The sequence below is a fragment of the Ornithorhynchus anatinus genome, chromosome 6 (genome assembly GCF_004115215.2).
Source record: "Ornithorhynchus anatinus isolate Pmale09 chromosome 6, mOrnAna1.pri.v4, whole genome shotgun sequence".
Taxonomy (NCBI): domain Eukaryota; kingdom Metazoa; phylum Chordata; class Mammalia; order Monotremata; family Ornithorhynchidae; genus Ornithorhynchus; species Ornithorhynchus anatinus.
In genome coordinates this window covers 50737934-50754881 of record NC_041733.1, presented here as the reverse complement: position 1 = coordinate 50754881, position 16948 = coordinate 50737934, and the positions used below count along the sequence as shown (strand labels likewise).

The following is a 16948-nucleotide window of genomic DNA, read 5'->3' as shown; positions in this document are numbered from 1 at the left end:
ATATAGGGTAATCAGGTTGTCCCACGTGGGGCTCACAGTCTTACTCCCCATTTTACAGATGAGGGAACCGAGGCTCAGAGATGCTAAGTGAGTTGCTCACAGTCACCCAGCTGACGAGTGGCGGAACTGGGATTCGAACCCATGACCTCTGACTCCCAAGCCCGTGCTCCTTCCGCTGAGCCACACAACAGCTATCAATCAGTGGTATTTACTGAGCCATTACTGTGTGCAGAGCACTCTCCTTAACGTTTAGGAGAGTATAATACGACAGAATTGACAGACAGGTTTCTTGCTCAGAATCAATCACGGATATTAATTTGAGTGCTTATGGTGTGCAGACCGCTGTACTCACCACTTGTGAGAGTAATAATAATAATAATAATGTTGGTATTTGTTAATCACTTACTATGTGCCGAGCACCGTTCTAAGCGCTGGGGTAGATACAGGGTAATCAGGTTGTCCCACACGAGGTTCACAGTCTTAATCCCCATTTTACAGATGAGGTAAGTGAGGGCCAGAGAAGTTAAGCGACTTGCCCAAAGTCACACGGCTGACAGGTGGCGGAGCCGGGTTTAGAACCCGTGACCTCTGACTCCTAAACCCGTTCTCTTTCCAGTGAGCCAGAGTACAATACAACAGAGTTGGTGAATACGTTGCCTGTCCTCAACAAGTTTACAGCCTAGATAATCCAATCAGGAGGACTGCGTGAGCTTGGATAACGCAAACTCCACTTGAGAAAATAACTGGTATGCTCCTCAGTAACAGATGACATTTTCAAAACCTTCGAACTTACCAAGAGAAAATATCTTTTAATTTTAAAAAAAAGCCACACGTTTATGGTGGGTATGAGCATAGACATTTGGGCTCAGGAGTCTTCGCCAGCATGAAGGGGCTTGATGTTTGGTGACAGGTACCTAAAACGACAGTGAAGCAAAATCTTTAAATAGAACGATTTGGACAGATGTCATTTTACCCTATATTCTCCCACCAATGAGTGACTTGCGACTGCGCTAGAAAGTCCAGCTATTCTTCCTTCTTTCTGGAAATTTGATACAAGAGACAGACTCTGGGACCCGTGATCTTTTTGGTAAAATTTCTCATTTTATTTTGAATCCATCTGAACTTCTGGTATGAGGTGCTACCCTGGAGTTTGAAGACAAATAGTTGCACGTTATTAGAGGAGACACAGACCTGCTCTCAAGATTGCCTGGTTTTGGGGAGATTTCGCCTCATACAACCCTTTAATGTACTGTGCAATTCCTTGTTTTAAAGGCCCTCGGTAGAATGAGATTTGATATGTTGCTAACTGACTTGGGACACATTTTCTTTATTTTTTTTTTATGGTATTGGTTAAGCACTTACTATATGTCAGGCACTTTACTATACCGTCTCATCCTCCTTGCTGATCTGGGTGAATCCAGTCTCTACTCCAGTCTATACTTCACTCTGCCGCCCAGATGTTTTTCTACAAAACCGTCAGTCCGTATTTTACCACTCCTCAAGGACTTCCAGTGGAGGCCCATCCACCTCCACATCAAAGAATAACTCCTTCCCGTTGGCTTTAAAGTGCTCAATCAGCTTGCCCCCTCGTACTTCACCCCGCTGCTCTCCTATTACAACCCAGGCACACACTTCGCTCCACTGATGCCAAACTTCTCACTTTACCTCAGTCTCGTCCATCTCGTGCCGACTTATTGCCCACCTCCTGTCTCTGGCTTGGAACGCCCTCCCTCTTCATATGTGACAGACGATAACTCTCCCCTCCTTCAAAGCCTTATCGAAGGCACATCTCCTCCAAGAGGCCTTCCCTGACTGAGCCCTCATTTCCTCTTCTCCCACGCCCTTCTGCATCACTTTGATTTGCTCACTTTATTCACCTCTCCCTCAGTTTCGAAGCACGAATGGACACATACATAATTTATTCATTCATATTAAGTCTGCCTCCACTCTGTAAGCTGTTTATGGGCAGAGAATGTGTCTACCAACTCTGTTATACGGTACTTACCCAAGCGCTTAGAACAGAGCTCTGCACATAATAAGCACTCCAGGAATATGAATGATTGATTGTATTGAGCACTGGAGTGGATGCAAGCTAATAAGGTTGGGCACAGATTCTGTCCCACATAGGGCCCACAATCTTAATCCCCATGTTACAGATGAGCAAACTACAACCCAGAGTTAAGTTAAGTTAAGTGACTTGCCCAAGGTCACCCAGCAGACAAGAGGTGAATCTGTGACTAGAACCTCAGTCCTTCTGACTCTTAGGCCCATGTTCTATCCATTAGACACATTGCTTCTCAATTCTTTTGCTTGTCCCAGCAAAATCATGATTTTCCCCATGGGGCTGAGGGTTTTAGCGCACGGCTACGTAGATTCAGTTCTGCCAGCGTACATGCTTTCAGTACGTGTTTTGGCCAGGCGGAGGTCGGGTAATTTGGCTTTCTACTCAGAAGGACTTGACCCGCCCAAGAACCTGCCCTACCGACAGCTGCATTGGCCATCACTGGAAAATGTGCCGCAGGGGTAGGAGAACTCAGTGACTTCAGCAGCCACCTGTCTGCTGGGTGACCTAGGGCAAGTCACTTTACTTCTCTGGGCCTCAGTTACCTCATCTTTAATATGGAGATTAATATTCTGAGCACTATGTGGGAGAGGAACTGTTGTCAACCTGATCATCTTATATATACCCCAGTGCTTAGTACCGTGCCTGGCAGAGAGTAAGTGTTTAACAGATACCATAAAAAAGAATAATAAAAAACTAGCTTGAGCGCTGTTATACTCTCTCAATAGCTTAGTACAGTGGTCTGCAAACAACACGTGCTCAGCACACACCATTCATTGACTGAAGAAAGAGATACCCAGGAATCCATGAAGCAGCAGGACAGAAAAACCACACGTGTTTTCCTAAAATTCTTCTAACTTGGGGGCAAAAGAAAACTTTTCTAACTAAAAAATGAACACTAAGATAGCATTCTTATGGAGAATTGGTTTTAATTCATTTATGGATTTTTCCCTCTGCAGTGACCACGAACCAGGACTCGTGATGGAAAATCACGACCCTGTTACTTCAGCAAGTTCTGCCCACTTAGAGAAAAGTTTGTTTGCCAACAGGTACCTACCTTGATTTTTTTTTTACGGTATCTGTTCGGCCATTACTATATTACAGGGAGTAGCTACTTCTACTACTAACAATAATTGTGGTATTTAAGCACTCAATATGTACCAGGTGCTGTACTAAATGATAGGATAGATACAAGCTAATCAGGTTAGATACAGTCTTTGTCCCACATGGGCCTCACAGCTGTAATCCCCATTTTACAGATGAGGGAACTGAGTCCCAGAGAATTGAAGTGACTCGCCTAGGATCCCACAGAGACAAGTGGTGGAGCGGGAATTGGAACTCAGGTCCCGCTGTCTCCCAGGTCCAGGCTCTATCCACTAGGTCACGCTGCTTCATGTTCCTCCGGATTATTGGAGGTCCACATTTCTGGGTTGGGTCTATGTCACGCCCAGTGTTGTATTATAGTGCTTAATCAGATACTTTGCAGGCCGCAAGCAGTGAAATACCACTGATTGATAAATTGACTTATTGGGCTTTGGAGCCTCCATTTTGCATATCCAAAGGTTCCTTGATGACCGACTCTGGGTCTTGCAGTGATGCTTGAGATGAAGAACACTGTCACCTAGTGCAAAGAGCACAGGACTGGGATATTGTTGTGGTTTTTGTGAAGTGCTTAGTCTGTGTTAAGCACTGTACTAAGCCCCGGAACAAATAGAGGATAATCATATCAGGCTCAGTTCCTCGACCACATGGGTTCACAGTTTAAGGAAGAAGGAGAAGAGGTAATAAAGCGCCATTTTCCAGCCTAGGAAAGTGAGGCTCAGATTTCTAAAGTGACCTGCGTAAAGTCACAGAGAAGGAAAGTGGCAGAGCCACTTTGAACCTTAAGAAACACAGATAAAATAACCATGAAGGGAAGGACAGGACTCCCTTGACCCTAGAGAAATAATAATAATAATAATAATAATAGTAACATTGCAATTTGTTAAGGGCTTACTATGTACCAAGCACTGTTCTCAGTGCTGGGGTAGATACAAGGTAATCAGGTTGTCCCATGTGGGGCTCAATGTCTTAATCCCCATTTTACAGGTGAGGTAACTGAGGCACAGAGAAGTTAAATGTCTTGCCCAAAGTCAAAGAGCTGACAAGCGGCAGAGTCGGGTTTAGAACCCACAACCTCTGACTCCCAAGCCCGTGCTCTTTCCACTAAGCCAGGCTGCTTAGATTTCCAGGAAATGTCCTACTGGGCATCATCATCACACCCCCATCTGATTTTCTTTTCTCTTCTCTTGAAACATTTGCTTAACAATGTTTAAAATTCACGATGATAAAAATAGAAATTAATTTGAAAATCAAAGGCATTTTCAGCTTAAAGAATAATTTACTTGATTTTAATAAGGGTGTTCAAAATTCTTGAAACATTATTAGGCATGCCGTTTAAAGAATTCAAATAAATCTCTCAAGTGCTAAATTTATGAGATTTGCAAAGTTACCTATGCAATTATCACATGTCACAAAACACAGGGCCGAGAGGCATTTTCTAACCAGACGAGGCATCGCATGTCACATAGAGCGAGCTGGAGCCCATCATTTTGGCTGCACCCTGGTCCGTCTCTGAGCAAGAAGCAGAGGTTACAACCATCAGCTATCGCATGGCCACAGCTGCTGCCGTGTGACTCGCCCAGAATTTCCTCTCAAAAAGGGATTAGGGACCCAAGCAGTGTGAAGTGGACAGTGGATAGAACCCGGGCCTGAAAGTCAGAAGGACCTGGTTTCTAATCCCAGCTGTGCCACTTTTCTGCGGTGTGACCTTGGGTGGCTCATTTCACTTCTCTGGGCTTCAGTTACCTCATCTGTCAAATGGGGATGAAGACTGTGAACCCCATGTAGGACATGGACTGTAGCCAACCTTTTACCCCCAGTGCTTAGCACAGTGTTTGGCATATAGTAAGCACTTTATACATACCATAAAAAAAAGTTTGGGACCTCCAAAGCCTCAAATCAACAACTCAAATATCTGGAGGACTCTTGAAAGCTATTTGCCATCCACGAAAAAGCAGCACGGCCTAGTGGAAAGAGCCTGGGCCTGGAGACAAGGGCACCTGGGTTCTAATCCCAGCTCTGCTACATGCCTGCTGGGTGACTTTAGGGAAATCTCTTAGCTTCTCTGTGCTTCAGTTTCCTCACTTGTAAAATGGGGATTAAGACTGTGAGGCCCATTTGGGGCAGGGACTATGTACCGACTGACTAGCTTGTATCTACCCAGGAATTAATACAATGCCTGGCTCATAATGAGTGCTTAATAAATACCATTTTAAAAAAGAGGAGAAGGAGGAAAAGACAGGGATGGTGAGGGAGGAGTTGGGTGGGGATAATGGGAAGAGAGGCTTAGCTGGGGACAGAGACCTAGGTGGAAAACACAGAATTCATGCAGGAGAGGAAGGCATTTGGAAGGGGGCTGATTTAGCAGATGGTGCATGGATTCAGAAGTAGAGAGGAGGTTTGTTGGACACTACAAGGTTAGCATGATTTTAAAGCCATTAGCCCATGAATGGGGAAGAGATTCTTTGATCACCTGTAAACCTTTGATTCGTTTAAGCGGCAACCGATCTACCTTGTCTCGAAGGTGATGCTGTATCTTTAGAAGATTTCAATTTAGTTGCTCCATCTTTGACCACTTGCTATAGTACCAAGGAAAAGAATTCCCTGATATTTGATTCCTATACCTGCGGTCATTGTTCCTCATTAAAGTCAAATGGAATTCCATCTTGCATAACCTGCGCAGCAGGCCCGTGTCAGCTCACAGGCCTCCGTGCCAGGAGGGGTGGAGAATGAGATGGGGCCCCCCAAAATATACTGAGCAACAGCAGCAGCAGCAATCCAAATGTTTAATGCCAGTCAGGGCTGCCAACAGGTGCTGCTAAGGAAAGGCCTTCTTAGAATGAGCAAGGAAACAGTCCAGCAGGAGCATTCAGACCAAGAAATGCCAGTGCCCAGGTGCAGGTGAAGTATGAGCCGCATGGGAGAGTACGATAGAGTTGGTTGACATGAGCCCTGTCCTCAAGGAGATTACTGTCTAGCGGGGTCACAGACACAAATAAATTACAGGAAAGGATAAGCTCAGCTGGAGGCTGGATTTGGAATAGGGTTGGGGGTTGGTCGGGATGGGTTTAGAGGGGCATAGGGCGGCGACACTCACCCAATCCACATGACTCCTTTGTGGGTGGTCCTTTAGCCATCACGGTCACATGGCCAAAAAGCGAAGTCCACGGAGTCCTCCACTGCTCCAGTGGCAATCACTGAGCATTTACTGTGAGCAGAGCACTGTGTGCAGAGTACTGTCCTCCGTGCTTGGGAGAGCACGGCAGAGTTCGATATAAAGGTCAAACGGCCATTCTGTCCAAAACGATGAACCTGAATGTTAGTCGACGGGCCGCGGATGGAGCCGAGAGCCGAGTCCGGCCAACGGCCACTCCAAGATGAGCCAGCAGCGGGGCCGGTACAGTGGTGATTCCACGACGCTGGGGGTTACCCTCACATTCTTCCTTGGCTCTGCAAAAGTCCTGGCAATCCCAAGTGGACCGCAGCTGTCTGCCTCCTGCCCAGGGAAAACACCCCTGGATGGCCTCTACCCCAGGGTGAGGATGGGGCTGAGAACAGGCATGATTCTTCACCACTGTCAATGAAACAAGCAAGGAAATAGCCATGAGCCACTACAACAAAATACAAAGCTTTGAATCATCAAGAGGGGGAACATGGGGAAATTGAATCCATCCATCCATCCATCAGGGACATTTATTGAGTGCTTACGAAGTGCAAGGCACTGTACTAAGTACTTGGGATCATACGATACAACAAAATTAGCAGACGTGTTCCCTGCCCATAATGCGCACATAGTGTAGCGGGGACTGTAAGCTTTGTTTAAGCCTAAACAAAGGGATTACTCTTAATTACTCTGCATTTAAGTGTTGGGCAACGAGATGATGACAAGTATGGAATTTGTTCGAGGGTTACAAGCACTGTGCAGAGATATGGACAATACAATCAAACGCGGTCTTTGGTCTACATGGAACTCACAGTCAAAGGGGGAGGGAGAAGAGGTATCAAACTTCCATTTTACAGAGAAGGATACTGAGGTACAGAAAAGTGAGGTGACTTGCCCAAGGTCAAGCAGCAGGCAAATTAGAACCCAGGTCTTCTGACCCTTAGGCCTGAGCTCTATCCACTAGGCCACGTTGCTTTCCATATTGAATTTAGCTACTGAATCTATTAGGCAATGAGATGCAACAGTATTTACTCTTCATTTAACTTTAAATGACAAAATTATGTTCTCAATTACCTAGTTTTGATTGAATAAAGCCTTAAATCATATTCACGGTTTTCTTGGCTTAAATCTAAAGCAATACACAGATCACCCAGGTAAGTGTATTTAAGACCTTAAGCTTGAACCATGACATTTTAAATGACCTTTTCTTCATTCTATTTCTAAGAAAAATGCTATAATAAAACAAATACATCGATGCGATTTCAGCGCAACGATAGCTTAAACCGAGCATTTTTTCTCCAGTGTAATGTTGCCAGAATTACAATTCGGACCCATTTCATTACCCGCCTTTTCAATTAACTCAGAATCATGTTATAACTCCGGGATGATTTTTAAAGCCGGCGGATGTTTTAAATACCGCCCGCCCATGGTCCAGGTAAAAATAGCGGCGGCCTTTTGCTCTTTTGCTCCGCCTCAGGCCGCCTAATTCTCACCAAAGGAATCCGTTGCGGGTAAGAGATAAGGCTGCAGTTGGGAGATTTAATTAGCGCAGACAAGAGGGCTTGTCTCCAATTATCCAGCCCTCCCCACTTCCCGGCCTCCAAGCGTGGAGCCTTAATTTGACAGACTCAACGCCGGGAGGTTCTCTATAGCCAGGATCTGAGAGTTAGAGAGAGGCCCCCCACTGGGCTTCCCAGCCACCATCTCCTTCCCCCTGGAACGGTTCACGTTTTTTAATATTTGAACATCTCCCTCACATATTTCATCCAGAGAATTGCTTTGGTCTCTGTACGAGACAGAGAGGAGAAGACTTGGGGTTCTTCTTCCTTCCCGTAATCTAATGGTAATAATAATGAGGTTATCCATCAGGTACTTCCTGTGTGCTAAGCACTGGGGCAATATGGAATAGCAAAATAGGGCTCAATCTCCGTCGCTACTTGGGGTTCATACCGCTGATTGATTGAGAGGGAGAGAGAACAGCATGGAGTAGTGGATAGATCACAGGTCTGGGAGTCAGACGGTCATGAGTTCTAATCCCAGCTCCTCCACATGTCTGCTGTGTGACCTTAGGTAAGTCACTTCACTTCTCTGTGCCTCAGTTACCTCACTTGTAAAATGGGGATTGAAACTGTGGGATAGGGGCTGTGTCCATCCCGATTTGTTCGCATCCGCCCGAGCTCTTAGAACAGTGCTTGGCACACAATAAGTGCTTAAAAACATTATTATTATATTTAACCAGTATTTAACCTTTTGCGGTTGGAGGAAAATAATTAGAATTGTGGTATTCGTTAAATGTTTACTGTATGCCTAACACTATACTAAACGTTAGGGTAGATTTGAGATAATGGGATTGGACCCTGGCCTACAAGAGGCTCACAGTCAAACCGGGAAAACAGGTACTTTGTCTTCGTTTTACTGATGAGGAAGTTGAGGCTCAGAGAGGTTAAATGACTTGCCCAAGGTCACACACCAGGACAGAAGCCGCCATCCTGTGTTCTTTCCACTAGACCCACGGCCTCCTTAAACCGTCTGAGGCTTTCAAGGGAAATCCCAAACTGCTCTGTCCAAACTGAGGTGGACGGCTGGGGTCAAACTAATACGACGGGTCAATTTCAGAAGCCCAAGAAAAGCCATTATTTTCCTCCAATTAGCCAGGGACTTCAAAACGTTGTGCAGCGTGCCTCGTTACCTTTAGACACATCAAGTCCGGGAGACGAGATCACTCTTGTGCAAGCCTCATCACGAGGTTTTATTTTAACGTGAATCCTCAGCTCATGTGAGGCTTGTTAGTGCAGAGCCTATGGATCAGACTCTCTGCCACAGACCAGATGTAATGGTAACATTTTCCCTCAATAAGTCACATTTTATGTGCATATTTTATTTCCTGATTAATGGAGTATTAAAGCTACTCTACATAATTTCAGTATATTATCTGCCATTTTATTATTAAAATTTAACTTAATCATTTTATTTTTAGCCAGAACCCTCAAAACTGAATTAAATTAAACTTATCTAAATGGATAAGGATAAACGTGGAAAAATGACTGGGCTTTATTACAAAGACCAAAGCATTCGCCAGGAATGCCTTTTCAAAATCGATACGTCGACTTCATCAAACCATCCATCTATAGGACTGGGTGAATGTCTAACGTGTGAGTGGAACGCTCTACCGAGCACTTGGAAAAGTACGATAAAAGTGAATGCATTCAATCCCTGCCTTCGGGGAGCTTGGCGTCTACTGTGTACAGAGCACTGGACTGAGTGCTTGGGAGTGGGGGCGGTTAGAATAAGGAGACATGATTCCTGACTTTAAGGAACTTTCAGTATAATAGGAGGGTCTTGCCATCAGGCAGCCCTGGATTCACGACGACAGACATCTCCAAAAGGCACGCGTGACAACTGTCTGTTTCCAGGCACGCATGACAACTGTCACTTTCCAGGATTTCAGCTTTATGACTGTAATCTGAAGACTGGGAACAGGTCTGCCAACTCTCTTATACTGTACTCTGCCACACTTAGTACCGTGCCCTGCACTTAGTAAGAGCTCGATCAATACCGTCCATTGTTCGATGACAGTGCTCGATAAATACCACCCATCGACCGAGACATCTGTTTAGGCTTTTCAACGCCAGCCTCCTTTACGGCACCAACTTGTTCTTGGTCACAGAGTTCAGGGTTTCGTCAGTGATGACGGGGAGGGGTTGGGGCCTGGAGATGGAGATAAGGGCGAATGACGTCAAGGGGCCAGAGCTCAGAGTGGGGCAGGACGAGGAGAGGTGGAAGATGCTGCCTCATCACCAGGAGGACAAGTCAGGGAGGGTTGACGATTCCGTTCTCTTTGCCCAAGTGGGAATGGGCTGCAAAGGGAAGTCTATTTATTGGCCAGTTAAGCGAGGAAAAGTAGAGCCCAGAATGGGGCTTCCATACTGGGTCTTCTATTCCTCACCTGTAATGTATCTTCTCTTTTATCTTCCTTTCCATCTCCCCTGCTAGACTGGAAACTCCACGATCGACAGAGATCACGTCTATCAACTCAGCTGTATTGTCCTCACCTAAATGCAGAGAAACAGCAGAGCCTAATGGATATGGGAGCCAGCAGGACCCGGGTTCTAGTCTTGTCTCGGCCACTTACCTGCCGTCTGACCTTTGATATGTCACCACGCTTTTCCTTGCCTCGGTTACTTCATCTGTAAAATGCAGATTAAGACTGTGAGCCCCACGTGGGACATGGATTCTGTCCAACCTGTTAAGCTTGTAGCTTTCTCAGCACTTAACCCAGTGCCCGGCACATAGTAAATGCTTAACAGATTCGATGAATAAGCTTGTACCTTTCCCAGCTCTTAGGAAAGTGCCCGGCGGTAGTAAATGCTTAACAGATATGATGAAAAAAGTGCTTAGTCCAAAGCTCTGCACATGGTAAATGCTTAACAGATACCACCGATTGAAGGACTGGCTAAGCAGAATTGCACTTGGCTGAGACATTAGCCAAGTCTTCAGACAAGAGGCCGCGGCCCCGATAAAGCATCTATTTCAAACAACTGTCAGCATCGGCAGATGGCCTTAGCTGGTTCTCTTTTCCCTCAACTCTGCTCAGGGTGAAAAACTGAATTTGACCCATGTCAACAAGAGTACACCATGGGTGTCAATGAACTTCATGTCATCATTAGTGAGACAGAGAGGTACCAACAGAGAAAATGAAAACAAGTCCCATGAAACCACACACGCTTCCCCGGTGGTCTGCAGTTCGGTGCTCCGCACACAAGCGGCTGCTTAGGAAATGACACACAAATTGTGAAACATTATTTGTTTTTAAAACATTATAGGTAGCACATCTCCTCCAAGAGGGCTTCCCCAAATAAGCTCTCATTTCCCCATTTCGCTTTCCCTTCTATATCTCCCTTTGCATTTGCGCCCTTTATTCCTCCCTCAGCCGCAGAGCACGTATGTACATATATGTAATTTATTCATCTAGATAAATAGCGTGGGAGCCTCAGTTTCCTCTTCTATAGAATGGGATTAAAGGCCTTTTTTCCCTCCTGTTTCGACTGGGAGCCCCATATGGGACAGGAACTATGTGTGATCTGATTATCTTGGATCTAAGCTGGCATTTACTACAATGCTTGGCACATAGTAAGCAATAAACAGTGCCATCAATATTATCATTACTGATATTGGACAGCTTTTAAATCTATCTCTGCCATTCATTTCGGTCCCACGTTCCACCCTTGGGCCAAGACGCAAATCTCTTGCAGGGAGTCACAACCCCCATAGTGATTTCACTCTTAACTGAGGGAGCAAACTTCTCTTGGCTTTGTTTCTTCTTTATGGTATTTAATAAGTGCTTTTTATGTGCCGGGCATTGAAATACGCTAGGGTAGATATAAGCTAATAAGGTTGGCGAAGTCCCCGTCCTACACAGGGCTCAGTCTTAATCCTCATTTTACAGATGAGGCAATTGGGGCGCAGACAAGTGAAGTGATTTGCCCAAGGTCTCCCAGTTGACGACCTGCAGAGCTGAGATTAGAACCCAGGTCCTTCTGACTCCCAGGCCCATGCTCTATCCACTTAGCCACGCTGTCCTGTTCCCATCAGTGCAGGTAATAATAAAAGTGTAGTTATTAAGCACTGACTGTGTGTCAAGCACTGTGATAGAAGATACGTGATAGCTAGATCAGATACAGACAGTGAGCAAGGTTGGGTGGAGAGCAAAACTAAGCAAGACGGAGAGCAGCTATCTCATCTCCATTTTATAGAGGAGGAAACTGAGGTCCAGAGAGGCTGAGTGTCTTACCCGAGATCTCAACCATCCGACAGGGAAGAGATGGGATTTGAACTCAAGACTCCTGTCTTACAGACCTGAATTTTAGGTCCTTTAACTTCCAGGTGGGGAGCCATTTTCCCAAAAGGGTTTATGCTCTATTCCTCATCCCCTTTCATCTTGGTACCAGGGGAGAAAATACAGAAACACGCCCAAGTGCGGAGCAGTGTTCTATCGCTACATATTTACCCCCGGGGAAGCCAGTTTCTCAGAGATTGACTTAGATATCAAGCAGTGAAGATGAAAGGACAAGACAGATACATCTGAAATTGGATTCTGATTAATAAATTCTAATTATAAGCCACACTTATGCATTTAATTGACATTTCACTTATTAGCTATCAGAAATTTGATATCAATTAGCATACTTATCAAATGCCAATTAACATTTTTCAGAATTAATTGCTGTGAAACTGACTTGATATGGGCTACTTTTGAAAATGCTACTATTTCAGGTTTCTCAGTCAAGTGGGGGGAGAATCTTAACCGATCGGTGAAGTAGTTGACATTGGTGACTTATGGTATTAAGAGTTAAATCATGCTTTTTCCAAATACACGTGAACCACCCAAGTCATCGATGATACAAATACATTATTTTGTGTATCCGTGTAAAATTAACGCAGTTGTCTCTTTGGAAGTTCAAGTGCTGAGCTCTTACTGAATTAGGTATTAGACAGATTGGTCAGGGACTGAAAAACCAGTCTCAGTGATTCATAGCTTTTCCTCTCAAGATGCGGTTTAAGGGATGGTCAGCACTGGTCACCTTATAATGGTGGGAAATACACCCCCAGTGTCAATCAATCCATTGATGATATTTACTGAGCACTTACTGTGTGCACTAAGCACTCGGGAGGGGACAATATAATGGAGTTGGGAGATATATTCCCTGTCACATGAAAATCGCTTTCCCTTTGCATCTGTCAGACCACTGCTCTCCCATCCTTAAAGTCCACTTCCTCTCGTCCACCTTCCATCTCACACATCACCCACTGCTCCATGACCAAATAAAAGTCTATTGGGTTTATGTGGATTGATGAGCACTTAATCAGGGAACGCGTCCTGGAGGAAATGAGATTTCAGGAAGCCTTCGGAGATGGGGAGCATAGTGGACGGCCCCAAGCTGACCACTTGCAAACTTAGAGCCTCTGAAGAATGACCATATTCAGAGTAACTCATCTCGTAGGCCATCCCGCCATTACGGTTTATCCCAGGCACTACGCTGACACCAACGGAGGAAGAAGACCATTGGATTTTCAGTGAACAGTAGATGCAGAAATAGAAGACGATTTTGTTCCTGGAATGCAGGACACAGAGTGTGAGACAACCCCAGTCGGAGAAAGAAATGGACAGTCGATAGCTATGGCGCCAATCATCTCCCATTTCCACAGCCCAAGACCAAGGCTGCTTGGATTTTGATGCACGAGTTTTCACCCTACCAGACTCTGTTCAGAGTTGCAGAAGAAGTTCAGTCAACTGTTTCAAGTGGAATGGAGACAACCTATCCAGTGGGCATGAGAACACGATTCCATTGAAAAATCAACGTTATAGACGTTTCCCTCTAGGGTCAGATTGCATCCATCCTTGTGTACCCACACACCCTCAATTCCTCATTGTAACTAAAAAAACAAAGAACCTCTAAAGCATTGGTCTAATTCCCTATAATATCAGATGATTCCCAAAATTAAAAAAAACCAATTCTGGTAAAATATGCAGTCAGCAAGTGTATTCTATTTTTCAAAATCAAATTTAATACGCTCCCTTAGAAAATTCTGTTTTCCGCTCCATTTTATTTAATCATATGTTTGAGATGAACTTCACCAGTCAGAAATGCTACAGTGCACTGTAAATTGTAGCATATTTAATAGTTCTTAAATAAACTGGGGGATTGCTTCTAGGCTTTCAATCAATCGTATACAGTGAGGGCATACTGTGTGCAGAGCACTGTACTAAGCGATTAGGAGAGTAGAATTCAACAGTGTAACAGACGCAATCCCCGTCTGGCGGGAACAGACATAAATATAAATAGATAAATAATGGTTATGTTCATAACTGCTTGGCGACTGGAAGGGGGAAATGAATAAAGGGAGCCAATCTGGGCGACGCAGAAGGGAGTGGAAGAAAAGGCAAAGAAGATTTAGTCAGAGGTCTCTTGGAGCAGATGGGCCTTCTTTAAGGTTTTGATGTAGGGGAGAGTAATGTCTGTGGAACATGAAGAGAGAGGGCATTTCAGGCCAGAGGGATGACGTGGACACGAGATTGGGGGTGAGATATATGAGAATGTGGTACAGTAAGAAGGTTGACTGAGGAGCAAAGAGTGTGGGCGAGGTTGTAGCAGTAGAGTAGTGAGGTGAGGTAGGAGGGGTCAAGATGATTGAGTGCGTTAAAGATGACAGTAAGGAGTTTCTGTTTGACATGGAGGTGGATAGGCGACTACTGAAGGTTCCGGCGGATGGGGGAAACATGACCTGAACATTTTGGTATAAAAATGACCAAGACAGCAGAGTGAAGTACGCAGTCGAGCGGGGAGATGTAGGAAGCTGGGAGGTCGGGAAGGAGTCTGATGCAGTAATCCAGGCGGAACAAAGATAATGCTTTGTAATAATATCATCCCCTTGATTCTATTTCATCCCCTTGATTCTATTTATCGTGATTATGTTGTCTTGTTTTTTGTCCGTCTGTCTCCCCCGATTAGACTGTGAGCCCATCATTGGGCAGGGATTGTCTCTATCTGTTGCCTAACTGTACATTCCAAGCGCTTAGTACAGTGCTCTGCACATAGTAAGAGCTCAATAAATACTATTGAATGAATGAACACGGTAGTTCAGATGGAGAGGAAAGGAAAGATTATAGTGTTGTCGTGAAGGTGGGATAGACGAGATTTAGTGACAGATTGAATACGTGGGTTGAGTGAGAGAGTGTAGTCAAGGATAATGCCAAGGTTTTGGGATTGTGAGACGGGAAGTTTCGTTCCGCTAATGAAATCTGCCCTCGGCCCAGTGGCCGGGACCCAGAGCGGGGACGTTGCTGCCGGTGGAAGAAGGGTCCCTCCATCATTGCCTACACTCTCCTTAACCTGGTTCCTCGGCATGGTCTCCATAGCAACAAGATCCCCTTTCCCTTCGGTCTGGGCGGGACTGATGAGAGGGCAGGTTTTGGACAGCTGGTGACCCCCTTCTGGCCTCCTCAACCACAGGCACTTGGCCTCCTCTGGCCTGCAGTTCCAGACCAGAGAGGGAAAGAAGGGTGAAAGAGAGAAGTAGAAGCAAGCGTGTGCACGCATCACTCGAGTGATCTGCTAGACGTTTGGACCTCTGCCTCAAACTCACTGTCATAGCCCACGCGGGGCTTGGGATATGTGGTGGCTTTGCAAGAGTTTCTAGTGTGGCAAAAGAAGAGAAAGAGAAAAGAGAATGACGTGTTCTGCTAGGAGTAGAATAGAGAAAGGGCAGTCAAAGGGTCTAACCCCATTCATCCTCAAACCCACTTTAGTCACACAGATTCAGTGGTGACTGTAATGCGACTTTCCCATCATGTAAGGTCTTTCCAAACAAAAAAAGTCCCACGTGACTAAACTCCCTTTATGTTCATACACGTAATAGCCGGGCAGCAACACGATGCGACTTGAGACATCCCATCTTAGCGACCCCGTGGCATCAGATGTTTCTTAAAGTTGTTTTACCTCCAGAGCAGAAGTATTTTGCAAAACCTGCTCACCTCATCATCACCGCCTCCACAGATCATCAAACAGAGTGGTGGCAATTCATTGTAGGAGAGACAGCGACAGTGCCCCGGGTAAAATATGTCTTGTGGGGACATTTCTTTAATTACAGATATTACCTGAAATACAAAAGAGATAGCCCTGACTGTCCAAATGAGATATATTTCCTACCAAATCACTGTAACTGAATGGTTTTCTTGTAGCTCTCACAATTGGGCATGATTTGAAGGTGTTATTAAGACGTAATGCACAGAGAGTACGATTCTTCCAAGGGTTTAAACAGAGATATTGATAAATCAGACCTACAGTGGAAAGACTATTAAGAGAGGTTAAAAGGACAAAGTCATTTTTTTTTCCCACGTGAAAGAAGGATTTCTGAGGAACGTAGCTTGAGCTTTCAAACCAACCGAATGCTCTGACGGTAGCGACGGCTCAAAAATGCTCAGGAATGGGCATTTTGGCTCTCCTTGTTTTATGTCTCTATTTTCTTTCGGATATGGCCTTTATGAGCGTTATACAAAGGGCACAGAAGACGGATCAGATAAGAAACCTACATGTACTGTAATTATGGAATTCTATAAAGATTTGGACCCACAAATAAGAAATGGAGCAAAATACCCTCAGAGAGTAACCTACCTTCTCTTCTCAAGTAAAGATCGGGACCGAACAGCCAGTTACGTAGTCGTGTAAGGCACGGATCGACCATTTAAAGAGGAAATCACAGATTTCTCGATAGGAAACCGCTTTAATCTTCTTCCCTGATGCACGATGCTGGGAGACCTTTAATCAACAGAACTAGTGAACCATGAACCATTACATCCACCCTGTGCTTCCCCCAGCAAGTCACGAGGATGCCTGAAAATGGAGGAAAGGCTGAGCCAAATGGGGAAGAGAACGTCTGAGACAGTGTCTCGTATCTGCAGACCAACCCAGATTACATCCTCCCCACGGCGCCAACCAACCGGGGACGTAGCCGTCAGATACTTCCGTAAGCCAGTGCATCATTATAGATGCCCAAACCAGCTAAACACCACCAGCTTAAATGTAGAGAAGCAGCCTGGTCTCAATTTTAAAGGATCATGAGAA

The 16948-nt window shown here is 45.1% G+C and overlaps 1 long non-coding RNA gene across 1 annotated transcript; it reads right to left on the bottom strand.

Annotated features, from left to right (window-relative positions):
• Positions 1-785: 785 nt before the first annotated feature.
• LOC114812827 lies at positions 786-16925 on the bottom strand. Its single transcript, XR_003760449.2, has 4 exons — positions 15859-16925; positions 10273-10378; positions 6261-6737; positions 786-914 (listed from the first exon to the last, which is right to left on the bottom strand). It is a non-coding gene; the product is annotated as an uncharacterized LOC114812827 (long non-coding RNA).
• Between the last annotated feature and the right edge of the window lie 23 nt (positions 16926-16948).